Source organism: Coenobita brevimanus, chromosome 14 (assembly GCF_032717465.1).
Source record: "Coenobita brevimanus isolate Jiangsu-jjx chromosome 14, ASM3271746v2, whole genome shotgun sequence".
Classification (NCBI taxonomy): domain Eukaryota; kingdom Metazoa; phylum Arthropoda; class Malacostraca; order Decapoda; family Coenobitidae; genus Coenobita; species Coenobita brevimanus.
In genome coordinates, this window is record NC_136967.1 from 20,365,950 (window position 1) to 20,385,324 (window position 19,375).

Below are 19,375 nucleotides of genomic sequence, written 5' to 3' on the forward strand. Positions count from 1 at the left end.
AGGGTTGAGGAAAAGTGTAGAGGTCTGGTTAACGAATGAACGGCGCATTTGTTACTCTCCACTCATTTAACAGGGGCACCATTGTAAGCTCCACTTCGCCCCGTTATTTTTTTATACGGTTGCCACCCGGCGTTGTAAATGGTTTCCTGGGTTACAGGTAGCCATTAGATTTGTCAATCACTTTAGAGCCACCTGCCATGGATAGAAGAGTAATAAAAAGTGACAGAATGGATGGGAGAAATAAGAGTACAGGAGAGCAGATACAGAAAAAGCACCATAAAGGTGAAGGAAGAGGTAGGCGGCACTACATCAACTGAGTGGATGATGGTTGCCACCACCAACCACAAAGTTGTTAAACAATCTTCATTGAGCCATCCACGCATTGACTTCATTGTTTTTACCCACACATTATGATGATTTAATTTTCTTATTGATACTACCTCCAAATGATTTTCATGAGATTATGGAAGCCCTCGCTTATCCATTACCCCACTGAAGAGGTAAATGTGTGATCTTTAGTATATGGTATGTGCTGTGCAAGACACAGGTAAATTGATTCTTGTTATTCCTTTTTTTCTTCATTTAAGGAGTAAGGTGGCAGGTAGGAGTGAGTCATTAGGGACCACTGTTTTCTCGACTAACTCGCTGGCCCTGTGCCCCATTCTCGTTGACAGATGTCAGGTGGCGATCCTATCACCCTTGCATCTCCACTTGGGTAATGTACGATGGTGTGTAGTGGCCGCTGCATCCAGAAAAAGACAGCAATAATTTCAGATGTTGATCACCCTCGAGCTTGTGACGTATGAGGATACTGTCAAGATAACACAGAGCTAGAAACTCTCGCTGTTTATGGACCTCTGATAGGAAAATTTGGAGGTATTTATGGGTCCCATTATACTGATTCAAATGGACGTGCTTTTAATCCTCGAAGTTTATGTTTATACGAGTGAAACTGTAATCTCTCCTCCTCTCTTTTACGTCACAGCACCTGCATGACACCAGCATAATAATGGCTTTTGGTTTGCTTGTATTAATCTTACTGATGTATATCATTACAATAAATGAGTCCTAAAGCTGACGTATCATAAGAAATCCATTTCATCCATCTATCATCCAATCCTACGTTGCCCCATGAGGAACGTAGGAGCCCCGGGCTAGGCATGTTGGTCCTGACATATAAGATGAGAGTGACCAGCCTCATTCATCCCTGAATGGCATTACGCGAGCAATAAACCCCAACCATCCCTTGGATACAAACCTTCATCGGCTCAATCTGATTGGAGCGCCGCAGTCACACACTAAACCACAAGGCGCCAAAATTTGGTTATATGGTTACCACCCAGCGTAGTAAATGGTCTCCTGGTGTACAAGAAACATAAGAAATGAATAATATTAATTGTTTTTTCTTTTCTTTGCCGTATATTAATATAGGTAGACAGATAGATAGATAGAGAGATAGATAGATAGATAGGTAGACAGAGTTAGATAAATAGATAGATAAATTGTACAATCTTCATAATCTACATTACTGCAAGCTGTACTGTTTGTTGCTTGTATCTGGCTGTTCCGGTTGGTTCCATGTCTCCTCTTCCATGTCACCTCTTCATATATTTAGCAATGCATGGTACTTATTTATCTCCTCCTGTGCTTGGCAGTGAGGCCATCACCTCATTCTTATGTCAGTGTTTCACATCCTGGTGTTCCAACACACTTATTCCACATTCCTCGCACATTCTCACAGTTGTTAGCCTAAGTAAGAGGGAGGAAAAACGCGCGAGGGAGGTAGGCATGGCAAGCTGGGCCCCCAGACTCATTTTACTTTTGTGGGTGGAATATTAAAGACTGAGTCGAGCACCCGGCCCCTTCCACACGGACTGCACAAGTCTGGCATAAACAGCAGAAACGCGGGAGGCTGGGAGGACGCAGCCAGTATAATGAGGCTAAATCTTTTCCAGTCTTTGTGCTGGCTGACTCATGTTCTGCTATGGGGAACTAGCCCCTTTACCACGCATGTAGGACTCCTTAGGACGTATTCTCTTCCGCTTATGAAGCCATATAGCACCTCATACGTTGCGACTGATTTGGAATATTGTATCTTATTACTCTACTGTATATTATATACATAATTTTTGTATGGAAACACTGTGTAGTAATTACGGTCAACCGAATGTTTACGAGGCATATTCAGAAATAAAACGCAAAGAAGTGTTGGAGAGCCTCATAAACCGACGAGAATATAATTCCTTGTGCATTAGATTTTAGAACAGTTGTTAGCTTATGTAACACGTTGTTCACAAAACATAGCATAAGTCTCATCAAAGTGCTTTCTTGCCACTACACTGGGAGAGCGTGGAACTGCGTTATAGGGACATTATCAATTAGTAATTTAATTTTGGAAGACCATGATGGATTTCGACGTTACCTATACTAATTAGATTTAGGGTTCCATCTTTACACCATCACCTCTGATGAAGGGAGCGTCTGCAGTACTTAAATCAGTCCATCCTTTTCCCACTTTTGATGCAAAGGTGTGTAGTAGTGACGTATTTTAACCGGATAATCTAGACGTGTGCATCAACATACAGGTTTGTATATAGTTACACACATAAATAACATTGTGAATAAGAGAGTCATTGATACCCGTATTATACGGTAATTCTAATGTTATTGGCTTGAAAAATTTCTTCGATGTATTACATTAAGCATAGAGCGTGCGTTGAACTCCCCCGAAACCTAAAATTTCTGGAGTCTTTTTTTTTATTCTCCCAACAAAGCACCATAGCACTGCCAAGGTTCATCCTATATGAGTGAACCCTACAAAATCTAGACCAGTGTAAGAATGCTACACTAGGCATGTAATATATTGGCAAATAATGAGACATTTGATAATTTTAAATGGCAGTTTTTTATTTTTTTCCTTTACCCTATCTGTGAACCAGTATGAAATGAAGATCTCATCATAACCCTCGCATGCTTTAATTAAAGTCAATTAAAACAAGGTAAGAGCTTCATACTGCTCTTCCAAACTGACATGGCACTGACAGATATGGCATTTGATCTTCAGCTAAATAGTATTTTAGCATGATATATAATATTTAGACAGACTTTTTTGCCTGAGCAAACCTAATTTCGAAAATATCTTTGGAGGCAGTTTCGCTTCCGCTTTTGTTTGACACTGAGTTAAGGTGGCTGTCCCTCACAGGTAACGTAATGTACACTCCTGATCTTGATTTTTGAGAATGTATGGCTCCAGATATTGTGTGCCCTATAGTTAAATGACGGTTATATAGGACGCAGGTTAAAAGGATCACCTATGTAATATAGACATTCGTTTGTGCTTTTGCAGTTCATTTTCAATACATCTGTCTTCTTCCCAAGAATGTACGACTCATGCTTCGCATCCGTACAGCATAATCGGTCCCAGTGTGCTTCATATATAACCATTTTCACTTGAACAGACATTGATCTATTCTTGTGCGTGCTCATCAAAACCATGAACACTTTTACCCCTTCTCTCATAAGTCTTACTTCAGTTCCCTAACATTAGTCTGATATTAAGCACACCCGCAAACACCCAGGTAATCAACTGTTTGCTCATCTTCCTAATTTAGGTTTACTCTCACATCTCTGTGCTCTTTCTCTCAGCGACATTGCAAAAAAGGCGTAATGTATGGGTGCATGGTGAGATGACGTGATTGTGAGAAACGACACGGTAAGCGGGTCGCGCGGAAGAAGTCGTAGTGATGGAAACTGCTGACCAAGATGTGTTATAGTGGTACGGGTATAAGAAATATAGTGACGAGAGATGAAAAAAAAAGGAATAGGTAGGAAGCGGGGGCGGATTAAGGCCCCCGCCCCTGAAGGGGCCCCCATCTATTAAAAATTAAAAGGTTATAAAAACTAAAATAAATACATGGATAATTGATGAAACTTACAGCGGCTGGCGCAATACAACACTGAATGATGACCATTTAAATCTTTATATCGGAGCCCCTGCTCTAGGCAGGGTCTCCCATATCTAGTTTAATCTAGGGCCCCCGAAGAAGTTGATCCGGACCTGATCAGACGTGAAGGGAGTGAGAGGATGTGGAGATCAAGAAGGCGGTGAAATAAGAGGTTTTAAATAATATTGCTCTGAGCATCCTGGATGGTAAGAGACATGTATATACGAGAACGAATTGGAATGATGTAGTTTATGATACGAATCCCCTTGAGTCTTCTTTAGCAAGTATGGAGCAAATCGACTGGGATGTTTTAGAATGATCATTGGGTCTGCCTGTGGTTTTAAATTTGACATGGTATAAGCCATTACATGACAGCTGAGACTAAAGGTGAAAGAAAGCGGTTGCTTCCTACTTCCATGTAATATATAACCGCTCTTCAGCTTATAAGGAGACGGCCTCAGTTTTCACAGAATCATGAGCATCGAGCGTGAATAATCGTCAATAATTCTGTATCACACAATTAATAATGCTACTGTAGGTGATCAGTGAAACCAACTCACTATATATATATATATATATATATATATATATATATATATATATATATATATATATATATATATATATATATTTCAACCACGTTGTCTGCAGTTTTATTCCATTTTACCCTCTTTATCACCATTTAACCTCTCAGTAGCGATCTCGTCTCTGTGTTTTATTTTTTCCAGTTCTTACCTCTGCAGCATTATTCCAATTCCTCTTGCTCATCACCATTTAACCCCCCATCACAGGGGTTATCTCCATGTCATATATCCTTGCATTGGCGACCAGGGAGCAGATTTCGTTAATTTCCCCGCAAGTCTTAACTGCCCTGACCGGCTGCTGCTGCCGCCCTCACTCTTTCAACGTAATATCCCTGCAGAGTCCATATACAAAATCAGCATGATGGCGCCAGCGACTGATTTGCTGGCAGAGAACATTTCTTTCTCCTTGCAGGCCTACTCAGATGTGTGGGTTTATTTTGGCAGTGAACCTTTAATCCCTTGACTTCGACGACCTATTTTCTAACATGTTTTTATAGTCTCCAGAAGATTTATTTAACTTAGTACAGGCTTTTCGAACTCGATGAATAAGATGTACCATTGATGAACCCCTGTAATAGGAGATTCCTCTCCTGAAATGATTAAGGTCGTCTGATGGCAGCAGGAATAAAGCAAGAAAGGAAGTCGCTCGAGGCGTCTTTTAAAGTTTGTCTTTGCCATCTTCCGGCGATTTAATTCAGCTTGGAATTAGCTTTTCCGAACTTGAGGGGTTAGATTAAGTTTAAACAAGCCGATAGGCAACGATGACCAGCTCAGAGTGGACCAAGCTTTGTCAGCGACTGGCAAAGAGTTTCGGTATGAAAAGTCACTCCTGTATGGCGGTACCAAAGGACAACATCCCATTCAAGAATCATGGCTCTGGGTCAGTAACTTTCGGATCCTTGGCATTTCGCGAGAGCCTATTTAAGTGATTTTCCGCTTAAGTGCCTTTGATGATATTTGACCCTTGACCTGTCGGATATAGGTCAGGCACGTACGAAACTTACTTGTAGTGCTCATTAACGTCTATAAGCATGCAAAATTTCATTCGATTCCATCTACCCACTGAGGAGCAAGGGAACTTTAAATTCGCGGAATGGCCCACAAAGTGTACAACTTACAGGTGACACTGCCAGCGACTGGAAATGAGTTTCGACACTGAATGTCATTTTTCAATGGAGGTACTCCAGTGCAACATTCCACCCAAGAATAATGACCCAGGCTTAATAGGCTTTGTAGCCTTAGCATTTCGCGTGAGCATAGTCGTGATTTTAATTATTATCAAAGTTGTTGCATTTGATAAACTTTGACCCCTGACCTGGGCAATATAGTACATAGCTGTGCAATAGAAAGTTGTAATACTAGCCAATATAAGCATGCAAAGTTTCCCAGCCAGCTGCAAGGGAACTAGGGGGACATTTTTTAAAACTGGTACTGGTTGCTAGGGATGCTCAGGCCAATCTTTGCAGGGTTGCTTCTCGAAAACTAGAGGAGAGAGAAGAAAATTGATGGCACACTTCCGATAGGGAATGACCTCAAGATTACGCCAAAAGAATTCAGAGGTTACTATGGCCATTAGTAATGCTTTTACAGATCAAAATGTGAAAAGCACGAACACAACGGTTTTTTCGGCCTTTGCTAGGCAACGAGTAGTTGCCTATTAACCAAAACCTTGTGGACACATGTAGGTCATAGGCTAGTCATTGTATCCAAGTTTGGTCGAAATCGGTTAATTCTGAATGATAGAAGTGCTTGTCACAGTTAAACAAAAAACTAGGCAAGAAAACGCGAATAACAATAAGGGCACCATGAGCTGGCCAGTGAACAAGTTTATACGAGAATCCTTTTTGGAAGTTATTTAAATCGTCAGGTGACAGCAGGAATAAAAAAAAATTCCAAATATGAGTTAATTTTGTCAGTGTTGCTCTCCGCCCCATGCAAATATTGCATCCACGCATTAAAGGTGATTGATCCTCCCTATCCCAGCAGGCAGTCAGGAAGAACCACGGCCCTAGAGCTTGACCCCTGCCTGTTGTGTGTGTGGCCTCTGGAGCCCCGTCACTTCACTCTTGTCACTGGCAGTGTGCAATCGCTTATGACATGAGTGTGCCGCTTGCCAGAATGCTCCGAGGAGTTTGAGAGGGAAGGTGTGTGTGAGTGTGTGTTTGTGGGGGGAGGGGGCTTGTGCTTCAGTTTGCATTTTGTGTGTGTGTGTGTGTGTGTGTGTGTGTGTGTGTGTGTGTGTGTGTGTGTGTGTGTGTGTGTGTGTGTGTGTGTGTGTGTGTGTGTGTGTGTGTGTGTGTGTGTGTGTGTGTGTGTGTGTGTGTGTGTGTGTGTGTGTGTGTGTGTAGATAAGGGAGCGACAAAGCATCAATCCCTTAAAATACCGACCTTTTTATAGCATGTGAAGTAGCTCGTGAGTAAAACGTTAGGTTCCATCCATTAGTGTCTCTGTGTTAATTTCCATTTTTGTTTTTACGTACTGCATGTATTGAACGACGTCTGTTATATTTTGTTTCCCACAGCAACCATAGAATCCTTTATTGTGTGGTGTTAGAATACCTGTTGTAAAAGATACATGTTTTTATTAAGTCTTCATATGGAACAGCTATAGATACTCTTATAATGCGAAACAGCTACTGATACTCTTGAGGGTTCGAACCATGAAGCATACTGATTTGTTTCTTATCCTGAAAGATTGTGTGAAATTAATTTTAAAAGATATAAATGCTAAAAATGAGAGTCAGATCTCCTATCTGTACTATTCCCTCCAAAATAAGAGTCAGATCTACTATCTGTACCATTCCCAGCAAAATAAGAGTCAAACCTACATTCGTATAATTTCTTCCTTAGTAAGAGTCACACCTACCATCTGTACCATTCCGTCTAAGATGGGAGTCAAATCTACCGTATATACCATTCCCTTTCTGTCTTCATGAATCCCCTCACCCCACTTCCTTGACACCTTTACCCTTCTCCCAGTACCAAACCGCCGTTTACCACATCTCTTATCTCTCACGATTCAAATTCTCCTTAGTTAAACATCTCAACCCGCTACTCCTTGTCTCCACATCCTTTCCACTCCACAAAATTTTTCCTTCTCATCACTGTATTCTTGATATCCTTTCCACTCCATTTCCCTTTTCATCATATTCTCACCACACATCTCCCTTTTCATCATTTTTCCACCCATTCCCCTGCGTTACGTCACTCCACTTATCTTTCCTCCATATTACGGTACCTCCATTACTTTTCATTTTTGCACCTATGCAGTTAACGCTAGGGAGTTGTTTGTTTGGTTCTTACTGCTCGTCCTACTATATTGGCTTGAATGATATCATATTAAAAAAAAAAACACACACACACACACACAGAGGACCGTCAGAGGTAGTAGTAATTGAATTTTGGTTGGTATAGGTTATGCGATCATCTACACACAATGAATCAGCCAGCTGTGAAAACCGCAGAATATAATAAACCGCTGTGTTTAGGTGTTCTTGATTACGAAAAGACTTTCGACCCAGTGGAGCACATAGCAATTAAAAATTCATTGCTGGAACAAAGAGTAGATGAGAACATTGTAAGACTCCTCGAAAACATATATAAAGAGGGAACTGCTACAGTTGGAATACATAAAGACTGAAAAAAAAAAAAAAAAAAAAAAAGTAAAGAAGGGCGTCAGGGAGATTCAGGTTCACCAAAATTATTCGTAACATGCCTATAAAGCAATTTCAGAAAGCTAGACTAGGAGAACAAAGGGGTACTTATAGATGGAGAAAACTTCAGCCATTTAAGATCTGCTGATGACATTGTCTTAATCTCAGAAACAACACAGACATTGCAAGAGATGTTAAAAGACCTTAATAGAGAAAGTTTCAAAGCATGGCCAAAGATGAACCGGAGTAAAACTAAATTAATGTTTAATCCAAATACACCAAACAGTGTTATCAGAATAAACGAAAAAATTCTTGCAGTCGATGAGTACAATTACTTAGGGCAAACACTAAAACCAATGAAAGGCCATGATAGTGAAATAAAAAGATGCATTGCAAATGGATGGAAAGCTTTCGGTAAACATTGAGACATCATGAAAAGCAGCTTTCCAGTATGCATGAAACGAAAAGTATAACACTAATGTATAATCCAAGCTATGACATACGGTTGTGAGACGTGGAAACTGACACAGTCGATGGAAAATCAACTAATCCGTACTTAAAGAGCAATTGAAAGGTAAGTTTTGGAAATATCTTTACGATACAGGGAAAAATGAACTTGGGTGAGAGAGCAAAGTCAATGACATTTAAGTTATCATCATCATCAGCAGCCGTTTGAGTATCCCCTGCAGGACCGGCCTATCCCGACCGAAGTCGGGACGATACAGCCAATGTATCTCTACCAAGTGGCTTAGGCTGTCTGGTAGAGATTGTATGTAGGGTGAGAAGTGCTTATAAGTGTAATTGTAGAGTTAGAGTGGCTTTGGATGTGTGTGTAGTCTGTGAACCAAGTGTAATCAGTCCGCGCAAGCTGCCTGGGTGCAAGCATACTTTATAGTAAGCGACATTGGTTCAACCACAACACCAATTGTGTCCGCCAATGCAGTACGTGGCCGGGTGAACACTCCCAAAGTTTATTACCCTTGCTGGGCGCGAACCCTGGTTCACCCGTGTACGAAACGCACACTCTGCCACAGAGGCTCCATTTTAAAAGAACAGAAATGGAAATGGGCAGGTCATATACCGGTAACAAGAATAAGGGATAACCGATGGAGCATGAAGGTGACCGACCGGACTCCAAGAGATTGTAAGCGTAGCAGAAAAGGCCAGAGTAAGTAAGTAAGTAAGTAAGTATTTATTGACCACAATATCCAGTTACACATACAGGATTTCAAACAACAATAAACCTTAACATGAAAAACAGCACATCAGATTAGCAAACAATTATAGTCCACAAAACAAGTGAAGTATTAAAGGGTTGATCAGTGCATCTATATAGCCTTAATGAAAGATGGATATCAGTACACTTCTGATTCGTAACGTAACTACAATTTGACCAATCACGTTTTTTACGAAAAACTTAAAAATTCCCAATGATATCGTTAGAATGAGAGCATACAAAATGAATTAAATACACTTTAAATAACATAGGTTATGATAAACATTATAGTACACACTAGCCAAAACAGGAAAGGACCTTATACACTATCTCCTCAGTAGGAAACTGAGCATCGTCACCAATGATTTGACTCCGGGAAGTAAAGTTATATCTTGTACGTATGTGCTGAGTCAGTGGACACACCTCCAGTACATGCAACTCTGTTTGCACAGCACCACATGGACAGACCCGCTCTGCTACCGGGAGACGTCCCCGTCCACGCCGATTCCAACGGCCCGTCTCAATCGCCAGATTGTGACTGATTAGGCCTACCCGCAGCCGACTAAATGCCATTCTGTGTACCTCACTAGTTTTACCACAACATTTATAGATCTCGTGAACTGTTAAGGTAGGGTTCAACACATTATAAATTAGCCTTCTAGAAAATGTAGAGTTAGAAATTGATTGCTTTAACCCGCCCCGTCCCGTCGACGCATGGGTACATTGCAACGATTTGCATTTGCCAGTCCCGGCGACGTACCGGTACGTCGTGCAATTGCAAGGTCCCTAATTTGCACAATTTTCAATTTTCGCTCATGATTTTTCGTACGTATACACAGGACACCTTCCTCTATTCCTCTACAAGATGCCAAGCAGGGACAATGCCTTACAACTCATAACCTCCCCCCTCCCCCCCTCATGCCATTGTCTCGGCAATTCACCTGTTACCAGTGACCTGGCCAGTAAAGATATTCAGGGCCAGAGTGATTCCCCAATCGATGACAATGTGGAGGACAAAGTTTACATAGCATTAGAAGAAGAAACAGTCAGAAATAATGATCAGGTAATGTGGCAAAAAAAGGTCAGGTATGGTGATTAGTTAGTGAGTGAAACAATGCTTATAATGCCTATATTACTGCTTGAAAACCAATATACTCTCATACTACATATACATTCGTACCAAGTAAATAAATAAATACCGTTTATGAGTTGTGTGTAATAGTTACCCTCCCATAGAACTCGTTTTCTTTGATGCCAGCATGTTAGAAAACCCAGTCAGGTAAGGAGGAACTCCTACCTGGATTGAGTATTTTAAACCTCAGGTGAGCGATTTCTCTATGAATTTTCGATGTTTCTTACCAAAAGCGGAGGTTTTAGCCAAAAATTTTTTTTTCGAAAATACCTCGGGATTGGGGGATGTCGGAGGTGCGGAAAACCTCGGGACATGACGGGTTAAAGATTCAATGCCGACTTTAACATCATCAACAGAATTATTAATTAAACTCTTAATGTGTTTACTTGTTGGTGTGTTAGCCGCCATGGTCAGCATGATGCCATGCACCCACGGGTCATCGGGCAAAACGTGGCACAAACTGGCTCAGTCAAGGAAATCGTGGAAAAGATTGCAAGAGGCCTATATTCAGCAGTGGACTTGCAGTGGCTGATGATGATGATGAAAAGTTATGCGACACTGGTCATGTGTAAGGTCAACTCGGTTTGATCCGATTTAGACCAAACTTGTCTCGAGGATTGAGAACCCGGAAAAAATTAAATGAGGCAGTGCTGAGAATAATCAGTTAGAAATACAGGTTATAGGGAAAGCTCAAATATTCGGCCATCAAACTCAAGCGGTGTTGACTCCATTTAGACTAAACTTTGAGGAAGCATTTAAGGACAGGTAAGGATTCAGTGATTCTATTTTGAGAAAAGTTGGTCAAAAATCGCGATTACAAGACACGGCCAGCCTCACTTCTGATTAAGTTTGGATCAGACTTTGAGAAACCACTGGGGGTAAGGTAAGGATGATGCAGTTCGGTTATGAGAACAGCCGGTCGAAGGTAAAGTGACAGGGCAGGGTTAATGGTTCAGCTTTAGTCAGGCTTCTGGGCACTAGCAGAGTGTTCCTTGTAATGTATACGAGTCTCCTCATCTATTTTATTATATCACCCCACCACTTCCCTGCTCCCATTCTTCTTTTATCATAACTTAATCAGTCTTCACTCATCATATCTTTTAACTTTTCCTCAATTTCACCATAACCACCATTCTCTCCTTCCCAGGAAGCCCAGGACTATTAGTGGTGAAATATGGTAGAGATTTTCCGTAGACTTTTGGCTTTCACGACCCTAAGGAACAATAATTTACCTATATCCATCTTTCCACCCTCTTCCCTGGCATACCACCCCCTCCTCTCCCTTAGCAATCCACACCCTCCCTACCACGCTACAGATTTCCCTAACACTCCTCACATTCCCTTGACGCTCCACCCCTCCTCTCCCTTCCCCTGGCGCTCGACCTCTCCCCTCGCACACCACCCCTCCTCTGGCACTCTACTCCTCTACTGACACTCCATCCTTCGCCTCCCCAGGCATTTCACCCTTCCCCTCCGCTGGCACTTCACCCCCTCCGCTCCTCAGGCACTCCGCCACTTCCCGCACCTGGCGTTGCAGTCAGGCATAAATGTGGGATTTGAAAGAAAGGGAGCCAACTTCATAATCAACTAAAAAAAAAGTAACGCTTGAGGAACTCGGAGGAGCAGGAGGGGTGGGAAGGCCAACGTGGAAACCGATACAGTCCATATCATTGTAACTACATGAGACCACCCTCCACCTCTATTAACGTTCATATATGCATAAACCTCCGACCGCACCTTGGATTTAAACCATGACGCGTAAGTGAATGGTTTTCTCCACTTAGAGCGGTTCCATTGTGTTAGAGGTGTCATAGGAAGTTTAATTTATAGGGCACAGCCTGAAAAAACCTACCCTTCCAAATCAGGCCCTTGTATCTGTGATCCTACATCGCTTAATTAAAATTCCATGTTCACCCAATTCTTATGTTCAGATATTCATAGTGGAAAAATGGTTCATGAGGTACACACACACACACACACACACACACACACACACACACACACACACACACACACTCTGGTGGGGCGGTCGATAGAGTACTCAACTCCCAGTATGAGTGACCGGGGTTCGATCCCCGCTCTGACTGCGCTGCTGGTGTGTAGGAGCTGAGCTCTTCCCTGTCACATAACTCAGGGCGCATTGCGGTGGAAGAACCGCGAGGGTTTAAAACACGGCGTGGTGAGACATGGTAGTGTTTCGGTGCTCCCCAGAAGCAGGCAGGGTGAGGCTTTGACCCCCTAATGTTAGGATACTTAATTAAGGACCTTCGTGTATTCAGACTATGGCTGCACTGAATAAAGTTCCTAAAATTACTATACTTTTATTATCACACACACACACACACACACACACACACACACACACACACACACACACACACACACACACACACACACACACACACACACACACACACACACACACACACACACACACACACACACACACACACACACACACACACACACACACACACACACACACACACACACACACACACACACACACACACACACACACACACACACACACACACACACACACACACACACACACACACACACACACACACACACACACACACACACACACACACACACACACACACACACACACACACACACACACACACACACACACACACACACACACACACACACACACACACACACACACACACACACACACACACACACACACACACACACACACACACACACACACACACACACACACACACACACACACACACACACACACACACACACACACACACACACGATTTTGCAGTGACACTTTCTTCAGTTCCTGGGCGTATGGATCGCTAGTATTAGGAACATCGAAATTTTCTATCATCCTCATATAATGGATTTCCTTTTCTTTTAACAAAACTGGAAGGCAAACGGAAATGGTTACTGGATTTTTTTCCTAAGAGCACACTCCAAAGGGTCCTTAATAACTTTTACTTTCACAGTTTGTTGATATATCTTACCGTTTTTATGTGATACTCTACAGTGTTTCAGTTAGGCAGACAGACAGACAGGCTTAAACGAACGATATATATATATATATATATATATATATATATATATATATATATATATATATATATATATATATATATATATATATATATATACTCTTGCTGATCGAGCAGAGACCATAACACTCATATTATTTTATGCTGGTGACCAAATGGACTTCCGTGACGCCTTTTTTTTTTTTTTTGGTCCAGTGCACAAACATTCAGCATTTGTACACGTGTCGGGTCAGCCATTTTTTCAAGCCTGGAATATTCATCTGGGTCAAAATATGCATGAGTTTTAATTTGGCTACTCTGACATCTTCATTAATGTATACAGTGTTTTCACTTGCCGGGCTGGGGTCGAGAATTTTGTAGTTTTGAATGATGGAATGTGTGTAGGGTCCATTTCACTACTTCTATGGTAGTTTCTCCAGATTGTTTTCATTCTTCCTATGTCTGGATCGTACTCATCCTAATTTAAACCTTTTATGGCATACGTATTACCTCTGTCGAGTGAAATTGTCATGAATTAACTAAAACAATATGTCGATGTTCTACCGGCGTAATGTAACGATATCATTTACATAGATTCTAACCCGCTGAATACACCGATTTTCTCTTTTGATCAAAATCGTCTGCATATAATGTGAGTGAGGTACTTGGTCGTAGCTGCCATTCAGCCTCCTTAATATGGGGCTTACTATGCTTATCTTCAACTCGCAGGTTTACTTATTATAGCCATAATACTCTTTGCTACAATCAGTCTCTAAAGGACCATTAGTTCTATTGTTGCTTTCTTTATATTGCACTCTTTCACTTTACAGATGATTTTTAGTGTTTGGCTGAGATTTTTTTTTTTTTTTTTTCGAAATAAAAGATTTTGACACAGCTTACATTACATTATCATTATATGAGATCTATGATGAATATATTCGTTTGGAGGTAGCAAGACTAATCTTTAAAATGTCACGGGATTCAAGAGTTTGTGACAAACGTGGGATCAATGTGGCATCATAACATCAAACAAATGCGGTGTATTAGATGCAGGAACATTAGGACCCTGATATAGGGCTTACATAAATTGTACGGGAGTGGATCACCTCGTTTGCAAAAATGCTTATTTAATGACTGATGTATTATGGGCCATAAAAGTATCGGTGCACAATACGCGTGAAACATTTGGGACCACAGAACGAAGGTCACTGAAATATGTGTCCGACCTACCACACGTTGGAAGCCCTGATGTCGGTATGTGTCATAATCTCCAACTAACAATATTCTCTTGCAAACATATAGCAAGTGTTATGTTTAAATATACAGACGTTTTTCATACACAATGAGACGTTGGTAAATATCAGCAGTTGATCGAATGTTTTCGGTAGGCATCGGACCTCTTGTGCACCGATACTTTTGTGACCCATAGTACATCCTGGATGTTGAAGATTGTTCTACATCTAAGTAGTACAATAGTACTTTAGATCCGTGAGCTTCTGGGCCCTAATGTGGGGCTGTACTAGGTTGCGAAAGGCTGTGGACCTGAAGCAGAGGATTCAGGGCCTTTGCATTTAGCTCCGCTGAAGTTGCAAACATCCACGTGAGTGAAACACTTCGTTCATGAAAAAAAAAAAAGTTAATTGAACGACAAACTAACAAATCCTTTCCTAGACATGTTCCGCCACCGAATAACGTTCAGCCACCTCCGAGGACTTGGAAGTGATCCTGACGGTACTTGATCTTCACCAGACTGGTACGTTAAAGCCCTAGAGCACAAAAGGAATTTAATCATTTTTGCCATCTATGGATAAGCCATCGTTCTCACTTTCCAATTTTCACTGTTTTTTTTTTTTTTTTTTTACTTTTTCTGACAGTCTTTAACTGGATGTTATTTTGTAAGAACAAGTCACAAACATTAAATCAGACAGACTTTCCCATTTAATACTTTTGTGTGTTATAATTTATTTAACCCTCAACTGCTCGGATGCATTTCTGTAATGTAACATTGCAAAGTATCTATCTGTTTATAGCCAGATGCCATAATCGCTTAAGGGGTGGCTGTTTGTCTTTGAGATAGTTGTTTTACGGAGAGGGGCACTAACCCTCCACCAACCCACTTGTTGACACGTAAGGAGCACGTATTGATTGGTTATATGATTACCACCCAGCGTTGTAAATGGTTTCCTGGCCTGCAAAAAACCATTAGGCTTGTCGCTCAGTGTAAAGCCACCTGAAAAGGAAATAAGAATAATAAAAAGTGATAGGAAAGATGAGAGAAATAGGAAGAGCGGAGAGAAATCGAAAAAGAATGATAAAGGCGAAAGAAGAGGTAGGCCGCTACCACCTCCCTAGAATTAGAAAAAGGAAATGATTGCGTCTGTGTGCCGTCATTACAGTTTCGATGTATTGAAGAAAATATAGCCTGCTAACTGTCGCCTCGATGTCATAGTACAGTTTTTGTATTTTCATTATTCAGCCACCTCGATACTTACAAGAAATGTTTGGAAGGAACCTATTTATATACTTTGAGCTTACCACTTGAAGATGATGCACCATGTATGTGTCTGTGTTACTGAACTAGAAATATATATATATATATATATATATATATATATATATATATATATATATATATATATATATATATATATATATATATATATGTGTGTGTGTGTGTGTGTGTGTGTGTGTGTGTGTGTGTGTGTGTGTGTGTGTGTGTGTGTGTGTTTCAGTATATTACACCTTCAGATAGAGTGACAAAGAGACATGAGGGTGGAGGTCTTATAAACATACCTGCAGCAGGAAGGGGCGCACAGAACAAAGGGAGACCTGACTTGACCTGTCATACCATGACCTCACCTCACCTCACCTCGGCTGAACATCCTGACCAAAGCAAACCAGTACAAAGTATTTTAGTCCGCTTGATACTGCTTTGGAATTAATTTTGTTAATTTATCACATTTAAGACGGCCTATCTCATGCATGCGTTGTTATCGCATGTGGCTGAAATGAAGCATGATTCAGTTACATTTGTTTCATGGAAGCTTTATGATCCTGGTAGTATCTTAGAACCTGTCTAATCAGTGTGGTGATCATTAGATGCATTCTGTTTGAATAAACCACTATTCTGTTGGGCCATCCTTAAGCTATACTTATGCTCTGAGATTATGATTATTTCCAAGTCTTTTCCAGATTGTCCTATATAAAATTTGTTGCAGTTTTTGCACGGAATTTTATGTACAACACCTAAATTGCCTGATGAGCTATTATGTATCGGGGCTTTCTTGATTGTGTTCTCAAACATGAAAGCTACATGGTACATTATTATTTTTTATTTTTATTTTTTTTTAGTATGTGAACATCAAGAAAGTTTTCTTGGAAAGGGAGGACATTATTTCTTTAGCTGGGTTGGCATTCTGGTCTGTTAATTTTGTCTCCTTAGTAGAGTTTTCTTGCTGTATTATGACACTGGATTAGTATGCTAAATGGGTATTTGAGTTTCTTCCCTGTGCTGTTAATCATTCTTCGTTCCTCGTTTAGAAATTCGGGGTCTAAAATCCTATATACCCTCAAGTACATAGATATGAAGACAGGACATTTTACATTAATGTGATAGTTCGAATAATAATGCATATAGGTCATTATATTTGTAGGTTTTCCGTATACGTCAGTCTTCAGAAGACATTTGTCTCTGATAACGTCTGCATCCAAGAAAGGCAGTTTATTATCCATTTCCGTTTCATGAGTAAACTTTATGGAGAGGGCTAAAAAAAAATAGTTGAAGTAGAAAATCGTCACTGGGGAGATTGTAAGGACAAAAGCATGCATTGTCATCAATGTATCAAAGTCAAGCTATGTTTTTCTTCTTTACAGGGGTCAGTAAATCACTCTCAAAGTACTTCTTGTTTATATTTGCCAGCACAGGGGAGAGGGAATTACTCATGACCATACCAAATCTCTTTGTGTAATGTTCACCTTTAAAAACAGAAGATGAATTATGTACGCACAACCTTATTATTTCAATGATGTTCTCACAGGGAATACCATTAATAGTCCTACCCAAAACATTTGGCAGGAAAGCTAACACATCTTCAACAGGAACTTTTGTGAATAATTATTTTCCATCAAAACTAACAAGTTTGTAAGGGTATATAACATTTAGGGGTTTTAGTTTCTTATCGAGATCTACATTGTTTTGTACATAGGAGTCAGAAATGTTGACTTCAGTGGAGGACAACAGTGCCACAAGCCACTTGGGCTTGTGCAGTAAATGCTGTGAACTGCAAGCTGTTTTACAGTACCTGTGAGGGTGATTTGCTTTTCCTCTGAAAGGTGGCTTATGAGATACTGTTATTATTATTATTATTATTTTTTTTTTTTGTGATGGCAATGGGAAGTTATTTTTTTAGATTTTTGTTACTGTCTATACTGAGAGGCGGATACTAAGTGGTCGTTTGATTTTTTTTTTCCTGCACTTAGATGCTTTTGCTGAGAAATAGTTTTTAGAGGTGGAGTTATTGAGAGGTTGCTTTGAGAGGCTTCTATTGAGAATTTAAATTTACTAGGATACTTTGAGGTGGATGCTTTTTGCAAACTTTTTAACTCCTAGGCACCAGGTGACGGTTATATCCAACGCGAAATTGGTGGAGGCGGTGGCACAATCAGTAGAAAGGTACCCTGCAGTCCTACTGGACCGAGGTTCAAATCCCGGCTGGGGCAAGGAACAGTTTAAGGATTTGAATTTCATTAAGACAGACTTTACTGATTTACCAGAAGACCTGCTGATATGTCGTAAAAACACCCCCGCTGATACCAATACACCAGTCCTGCATGAGACAGCCCTAGCATGTATTCGGTGTGGACGGTGGGTGTTATCACCGAAGTGATGATATGTAGCGGTGTATGGTATGTTGAAGGACTACTGGGCCTTGGGAGTACAATATTATTTGGCTCAGAAGAGACTTTCGTTAACACATTCAGTTTGTGAGTCTCCGTTAAGCAGGGGTAAAATAATCAGTTAGCAGCAATGAAAAGTAGAAAGAAGACGCTCTCAGGCATAAATGCTCGGACTTGACTTAGATTACCGTCTTCCAATCCTCCAGCAGCCGTCTCACCTAGATCAACTCGCGTGTCCACTCCTTGACTAGGGTCCGGGGTTCAAGTGTTGAATAATGAGGTACGCTGCTATTTTTAAAGTATTCTCTTGCTCTTACGTACCTTTTTTTTTTCTTTCTTACTAGATCAGCAAGCTGCTTTCTAAAGGGTGCCTTGGTGAGGAATTTTGATCTGAGATATCGCAACTGATAAATTGTTACTGAGAGGCCGTTTTAAAGATGATTTTATCAAGTGGTTGTATATGAATTTTTTAAATAACCTGCTATCGGGAAACTGGTTTAAATAGTTTGTTTTAAAAATATTGCTTTATCAGAGGTTGATAGGCTGCTTTTGAGAGGTGGTTCTTAAGAGGTTACCATCAAAATATTACTTTTGAAAGGTTTGTGTTTTGAGGTTGAATTTAACATGATTTAAGAGGATACTTCATGCGAGTTTGATTTTTACAGAAAAATATATAGAGGTTTGTCAAAGGTGTTTATTTTGTGAGATTGCTTTAATATGATGCTCTTAAAAGGTTGCTTTTAGGTCTCTGTGTTAAGAACATAAGAACATAAGAAGAGAGGATAACTGCAGTAGGCCGGTTGGCCCATGCTAGGCAGCTCCTAGAAGAGTAACTGAACTACTAGAATGAGATAAGGATAGCAAAGAAGGAGGCTCTCCCCCGCCCTCCAAACCCTCCAGCCGAAGCCGGCAGGAAAAAGTCAGAAAGAA